General features: G+C 44.5%; 1 pseudogene; it reads left to right on the top strand.

Annotated features, from left to right (window-relative positions):
* The first annotated feature begins 4,465 nt into the window (after positions 1–4,465).
* Positions 4,466–4,586, top strand: LOC125341232 (annotated as a pseudogene).
* The last annotated feature ends 3,465 nt before the right edge of the window (positions 4,587–8,051 follow it).

Genomic DNA, 8,051 nt, shown 5'->3' with positions numbered 1-8,051 from the left:
CTAATCTCAGCCTAATAAAGCTCAAATTTCTTGTGATTGGATTCCTGCCTATTTCCTTTAGAGCATCTCTAGCACTCCTCCCTTGACACACTAATTTTCTTCCTGCTTCTTTAGTGTATCATAACCATTTGCACATCAGGGCCTTTGTACCCATTGTTCACTCTGAAAGATATTAGGTTGTGGGGATGGATCAAAATGAGTCTTTGCTCTTACAGAGATTTCAGAAGGAAGAGAGAAAACAGATGAGCCAACACATGGACAAGATAAAGAAGGGTAAGAAGATCTGTGAGAGGGGCAGGTCTCAATTTTAATAGGGTAGTGAGGAAAGGCTAAAGGGCTGAACAAGCACTTGAATAAGCTGAGTAAATTAACCATGCAGATATCTGAGAGCAGATGGGGCAGAAAGAGGAGTGATTGCAAAGGCGCCAAGGTGGGCAAATATCCTCATGGCTTGGAAATGGGAGCTATTATCATACAGCATGCAACCATAGAAGTCATGTAGTTAAAACCGAAGTCATGTAATTAACCCAGAAGAAATGCAAGTAACTGGAAGTCAGTAAGTTGTGTAATGAAGTCAGGGAGTTAAACCTAGAAGTCATGCAGATGGTGTAAAGATGAGTTCAAAGGAAGTACTTGTTGGCCCCCAGGAAAAGGGCCTGTTCCTGGTGACCCTTTTGCTTTGCTGGCTCCTCTCAGCATCAGGGTCAAGGTCAGGTCCCCGCCAACTTAATAGCCTGCTATGAGGGCCGAGAGCCAGCCCTCTGGATAATGAAATCTATGGCTCTTCCTCAGTACTTCTGAAGTGGATGGAAGAGGAACTAGGGGCTCTCCTCCTGATCTTTGATTACCATTTTGTCTACCTCATGGGACCTTGGCCACACTGCATCTGGGTTCACACGGACTCAGATTTGAATTCTGTCGTGAGATTTCTGCCGTGATCTGTCTGCTGTGGGATTCTGGTGAGCGTTGTTCAAATCTAGGCCCGATAGGACAGGGGTGTTGATGCTCAGATTTGGGTAATTTCTACCTAGTATTGTGGCTCTTCCTCCTTTCAGATTCGGTCGTGTGACTACGGAATATTTAGATGTTGCCAAGGTAAGAACTTGATTGGAAATGTGTCCTTAGAACGGGTCTAGTAGAACCAAGTTCTACTGCCGATGTTGAGTAGGGATTGTCAGCTTTTGGAGGGAACCAAAAATAGGCACACTTCAGCTGCTTCGTTTTCTTTTTCTTGATGCTTGTTTAACCAGATGCCATTCAGCACATCTCATATCTTTCCAAAAATAACCTTTATACTTTGGAATAATTTTAGATTTACCGAAAAGTCGCAGAAGATAGCACAGAGAACTCCTGTATTTATCCTTCATTCAGCTCCCTTTAATTTTAGCATCTTGCATTGCATAGTATCTTGCATCTATCCCAGCTATGAAATGAACACTGACACAGCATTTCTTTCAGATGTCACCCATTTTTTTCCATGGATCTCCTTTTGTTTTTACCTAAGATCCAGTCTAGAGTATTACCTTGATTTTTTACTAGTAGAGACAGTGCACACACTGGCTGCACTTAGTGGTGTTGAGTACTCCCTTGGGGGGCACCCCCTCCCCCATTTTCTTGGTATTTCCCCTCCTTTCTTCAGGGAAACCTGCTCTATTCCTTTCTATTCTTTTCTTTGTACCCAAAGGAACAATTTTCTGCTGATTTATCTTTCTGTGGTTCATTTTGTTAGTATAAACATATGTATATGTTTCTATCACCTTTTTTTCTTTTCAATGCTGAGATTGAACTCAGGACTGTGTACTTATCTGGCAGGTGTTCTACCACTGAGCCACACCTCCAGCTCTTTCTTTTGTATTAGTTTTGAAGTCGGATTTGCTTCCTGTCTTGGCACACACCTGGGCTGTAGCCCTCCTATTTCAGGCTTTCTGTTGTAACTGGCACGATAGGTTTGTATCACCACACCCAAATTCTTCGACTGAGATGGAGTGAGTCTCCGGGACTTTTCTGTCTAAGTTGGTCTGGAATTGCAGTTCTTTGAGTACCAGCCTCTCTTTCATAGTTTGGGCTCATAGGTGTATGCTACTACACCAACTTCTTTCCTTGAGATGGTGTCTTGTGGACTTTTCTTCCCTAGCTGGCCTTAAACTGTGATCCTCTGGATGTTAGCCTCCCAAGGAGTTAGGATTACAGGTGTAAACCATCAGTGCCCAGTTCCTTTTACTGTCCTACACAGAAATGTCATACGCTTTTCTGAACCTTGCTAATACTATCTAAAAGATACAAACTGGGAGACTACTCCTTTACTGGGACATAAAAATATTCTACTGTCCTCTGCTGATGAGCATTTAGGTTGTTTCTATTCACTGAGAATTACAGTACTTGAATAAATCAGTTGTAGTTTCCTTAGGGAAAAAGAGGAAAGCTTGAAGGGAAAGAAAGAAATCTTAGTTTATAGATTAGGGATCATGCCTCACAGAGTAGAATTGAAGTGCCTTTTCTAAGACCCCTGAGACGAATCTGTCCTCTTCCCTAGGGATTATCCCTTTGTGACGGCACTAACGGGGAGGCGGGCTTTGAAAACCGTATCCTTGGTGATAAAGCAAGGGATCCATAGACGGGGCCTTGAGATTTGCACTTGAACTTGCTTTTGCAGCAATTGCTGAAGGAAAAAAAAATAATTTATGCCAGCTCAGGAAATGGACTGCAGTCAATACTGCCTTCAGTGCAAATATTCTCTTGGAATAATTTATTAACTCCCTGCAGACCTTGTGGTCAGGCACAATTAGAGTCTTCTCTCCATTTAACAGGCTGGGGCTATGGCTTGGTATTGAGGAGGCCCAGGGGGATAATGGGAATTGAAGCAGGTGTGGCTGGAGGTGGGGGTGGGGGTGGGGTGAGAGACACCCAGGGGGATAAGAGACCCATGTATTTTGCTGTCTGGATTGGCTTTGAACCGAGGTCCTCAGCTCATAGCCGCCCAGCTAGCCAGGATGACAGGTGTAAGCCTGTATCTTGGAGTACCTAGGGGTGGAATTGCTGGGCCACATGATAACTGTATGTAACGGTTTGAAGAACTGCCATCTTTGTTTCCAGTTGTCAGTAGAACTTGAAAGTTTCTATTTCTCTTTTTTGTTTTTATTTTTTTGTATTTATAAAGGTGCCATATAGAGGGGTTACAGTTATATAAGCCAGGTAAAGAGTACGTTTCTTTTTGGACAATGTCACCCTTTCCCTCGCTGTCTCCCACTTTGCCCCTCCCATCCCCACCAACAAGTTTAGTTCATTTTCAACATCGTGTCCAGTGAGTGCCACTGCTGCATTTGCTCACCTCTTGTCCCTCCATTTCTGTGCCTCCCCTTGCCCTCCCAAAGACAGATAAACAAACAGAACAAAAAGGAAAGAAAACAAAAACAGCAAAAAAATGTAAAAAACCCTCGATTGAATTACCTGGAGTTCATTTTGGTATGTAGTATTTTGTATGCTCAGAGGCACCCTGTACTCTCCTAAGAGCCTCCTCCTTTGGTCTCACTGTGTGTGCATACCTAGAGGAAGGTTCCAGTTTCTTCTCGTATTCTCAACACTTGTCAGTCCTTCCGTGTTGTCTGTGCCCGAGTGTGTGTGGAGTACTAGCAATCTCCTTGTGGTCTGGATTTGTGTTTCCTGGAGCAGAAGGGCAGGGGGCACATTTCCAAGAGCTTGTTAGGGGTGAGCGTGGCGTGCAGCCTCCTCATGCTACTCTCATGTATTGGGAGAGTGTGGGTCCCATGCTTAGGGGAAGCAGAGATTGTCCTGCCTGACTACTGTGCAGGTTAAAGCTTCCTGGAGGAAGACGTAGAGCTGGAGGGGTTCGACTTGTAGTAGACCTGCTGAGAGGCTGCTGTGCCTGGGAGTCCCTTCAGGGTGGGCTGAAAGGAGAAGAGGCCAAGAGCAGAGAGCTCAGGGAGGAGGGTCCTGCAGGCATCCAGGCGGAAGTGGAGGGTGTCTTAGAGAGGAAATATGGATGGGAAAGGCACTGGGAAATGACAGTAGTGTGATAGAATGGTAGAGTGCTGGGGATAGGATAGAGATGGGTGAAAAGAAGGCTGTGAATTTCTTCTATTTTAGTGGCAGAAGTGCAGAAGGCATTTTGAGAATAAAGAAGAGATGGTCACCAACTACCACTTGAGCTACAGCCTCCAAATGATGTACTTTGAAATACTCTTGGAGACTACCTGGGAGTGGAGTCATAGAGTAACTGTGTTTTCTATAGTGACAGCACTGTACCATTGTGTCATTCTCACCTGTGGATCTTCTCACCATTCTGAGCCCCTCACTGTGTCTATAAGGGGGTGGGGAAGGGTGGTTGTCCTTTGTTGGGAGGTGTGTATTGGGGTTATAGGATAGTTGATACAGTCAGACACACACTGTAGAGGCTTTGGCCTCATGATAGCCATAATGCTATGGCTTAAATAAGAAATATCCTCCTATTACTTCTCAGCCTTTTGGCTAAGATCAAGTGTAGTATCTGTTCTTATCAGTTTAATATCTGATACGTCCTCTATCCGAGGACAATATATTCAATGGATTTTAAGTGAAAGGGAATATCAAAATCGAGAGACAAAGGATAAAAAGATAAACCACTCCAAAAGCAATACTTGCAAAACCATTTGGTGTAAACCAACTGAACAACTCATGGGGTGGGAGGAAAAGGGGGAAGGGGGAGGGGGGAATGAGGAAGAGGTAACAATCAGTACAAGAAATATACCCAAGGCCTAACGTATGAAACTGTAACCTCTCTGTACATCACTTTGACAATAAAAAAAAGAAATATCCTCTACAGTTATGGATGCTTTGTTCCTGTGTCTGCTACATGATCTTGCTCTAGTAATAACATCTGGCTTTCACCTAGAAACTGTCTTATTTATCTTTACACCGGTCACATGTATTTGCTTAACCTCAAGGCCCACCCCCAGGGCCAGATTTACAGCTCCTTCCTCTTCCCCTCCTGTCAGCTGAGCGGTTACTGTGGGCCACGTGTCGTACGCATGGGTTATGCCACATCTGCTTCCAAAACTCCATGACGTCCCCTGTTTCACAGATAGGTTAGAAAGCAACCTTCCCCTCCTACTTGCCTTTGCACTCAATGTGCCTTTGGCACTGTGTGGGCTAGGAATAGCTGTCCATTGCCTGCATATTGCATGCTGGATTATGTATTCTACTTCATCCTCCATTCATCCAGCAAGATTGGCACCATAGCCTTGCTTTGCACACCAGCTAGTGAACTGGTGCGTCTGTCTGTCTGTTACTGAGTTGGAGGACTGGAGCTGCAAACACTGACGTGGGCCTGCAGTGCCTCCCTCGGCTCCTAGATGGCGCTCAAGGCTCAGCTTCCAGACCACCCCCCGGCCCCAGGCTGTCTCTGGCAAACAGACTATTGGGGGGCGGGGGTGGGGGGGTGGGTTAAGCAAAATTTAAGGAGAGGAAAAGCATTGTTTTTTGTTAGTTGGTTTTTATTTTTGTTTTTGTTTGTTCTGTTTCTGTTTCTGCTTGCAAGGCTGACAGCTGGGGTGAAGTTGATAAGGAGGGACACCGTTGAGGTCAGATGGTTCAAGTATAAGATAAAGTAAAGTATCCCCACCATAGAACCCCTCTCAGGACCCTTTAAACAAAGTCTGAAGGGCCCCCCTGTCCGGGATGGTGGACCTCTGTTAGCCAGAGTAGCCGTTGCTAGTGGTGGACAGAGTGTTTCAGTGGATCTAGAGGAAAAGATAGCCAAGTCAGGGGTTTCAATCCAGGTCTTTAGAGGGATGTTTTGTTTCCCTGACACACCTTTTCTCGTTATTCAGAATAAATTCTTTAATGAAGGTTGAGTGTTGCCTGGACTGGGTTGTGGTGCCATGCATCAGAGCAGTTCCGAAGGATCTTGGGAGCTGGATGGGAGGTGCCAGGCTGGGTTTTCCATTCCAGACCTGTGTTAGTGGAGCAGCAGGGACATCCTGAGAAATGAATGGTTGCATCACTTAATTTGCATTTTCGCCTCCAATGTAATTCTTAAAGTCTAAGCATGTGATCTTCTTCATATGTATTAGACTTAATTCCTTTTTTTTTTTTTTTTTTTTTTGCTTTGGCCACTAGGGAGTTTAGAGCCCAGCTAGAATCTGAAAGCCTAAGATCTGGGTAGAGCCTCATGCCTTGCCTGAGGGGGTTCCCCTTTAGTCCCCATTTTCCTATTTTTGTTTTTGAGTTATGGTTTCCAGTTTTATTGTGTGCTGGTCATTCTTGTTTTTTTTTTTTTTTTTTGGCCAGTCCTGGGCCTTGAACTCAGGGCCTGAGCACTGTCCCTGGCTTCTTCCCGCTCAAGGCTAGCACTCTGCCACTTGAGCCACAGCGCCGCTTCTGGCCGTTTTCTGTATATGTGGTGCTGGGGAATCGAACCTAGGGCCTCGTGTATCCGAGGCAGGCACTCTTGCCACTAGGCTATATCCCCAGCCCCGCTGGTCATTCTTAAAAGCTGTCTTGGGGCTTTGGTGGAATGAACAGAAATGCTTTCTGTTTCCTCTCATGGGGCATTGGGCTGGCTGAGCTGGGGTTGGAGACGCTGTTACCAGAGAGTCCTCTCTCACTCCACCCATTCCTGTGTCCTGGAGCTTTGTTTCTTATGGGGTCTGTTTCCGTCCAGCCCTCCATGCTGCATTCTAGCCCCATGATTAGAGAGGCAGAGACTGACAGATGTCCTTCACGAGAGCATGATGACATTACAGGCTGGATGTAGTGGACAGGAGCTGGCAGAACTCGCAGAGAGACTTCACACTGCTCTGCAGACAGCAGCGTGGCTTCAAGACCCAATGACAATTGATGACCAAACTCTGACTGCCAGACTGTGCAGGGAGATTGGCTTGCCGCCTGCTGCTCTCAGGAAATCAGCAGACGGGAGCTTGGGGGCATTTGGAGCAGGCTGATGCCGACACACAGCATTGAAGCTCCCCCAGCCGCACCATGGACAAATGTGTGCCTATGCAGACATAAAAGGCTGTGTGCACTGATGGTCACATGCAGTCGGGCACAGCGCATGGGTCTTTCCCTCCGAGGGCTCATCGCTGAGAACCATCTGGATGAAGGAGACACTGGCAGCCATCGAGGGTGTAAAAGAAGGAGAGTCGCTTGTCAGGGTCTAGCAAAGTCAACGCAGCTCCATCAGTACAATGTGTCTACTTCTTCGGATCTACTCAGTGGGGTTGTTAGTGGGTGTGAAATAAGGTTGCTCAAGGTGTTGCTTGTATCATCCTTGGCAATCCTGAAAGTAGGAAAACGTGAGTGTTCATTAATAGGAGGATTCATTGTGGAACCAGGTATACTTTTGCGTGATGGCTGTTAGAAAGATGAGAGAGATTCGTATGTGCTCAGGTGAAGATATTGCCCCAATTCCTATAAATTAGGTGTGCATAGGTATAGCTTATTATATATATGTGTGTGTGTTTATATAAGATATGAAACCATAGCTGTATATATTGGTTTACTATAGATATATGTCTGCATGTTAGATATGTGGGGATATATATATATATATATATATAGTTCATAAGCTATACAAAACTATATAACATATACTATATGTAAACATATAACTACTTATAGCCATATGTATAAGTAACTGTATAATTATCTATAGATTATACCTATATATCTACATACATGGGACTACATATTGCTCACATATAATATATAGTTTATATATTGTATATAACTATAGTTACCTATGACCATATGCCTTGTTAATATATGTATATATAATTACCTATAGTGAATCTCTCTATATATTTACACGTAGCTATGTTGGGTTTTGTAGTTTTATACTATACACACACACACAGACTTACCCACATACAGACATATATGTAGATATATAGTTAATTATCTGTGGTCAACTATATAGAGAGTAGTTAACTATCTGAGGTTAACTATATATAGAGTTAAATATATCAACACATCCCCAGTACACTGGAGATTGAGCTCAGAGCTTCATACTTGCTAGGCAGGTGCTCTACCATTTGAGTCAAACTTCAATCCTGTAT

This window comes from Perognathus longimembris, chromosome 23 (assembly GCF_023159225.1).
Source record: "Perognathus longimembris pacificus isolate PPM17 chromosome 23, ASM2315922v1, whole genome shotgun sequence".
NCBI classification, from domain to species: domain Eukaryota; kingdom Metazoa; phylum Chordata; class Mammalia; order Rodentia; family Heteromyidae; genus Perognathus; species Perognathus longimembris.
The sequence above is the reverse complement of the archived record's forward strand: the minus strand, read 5'-3'. Positions and strand labels throughout refer to the sequence as shown.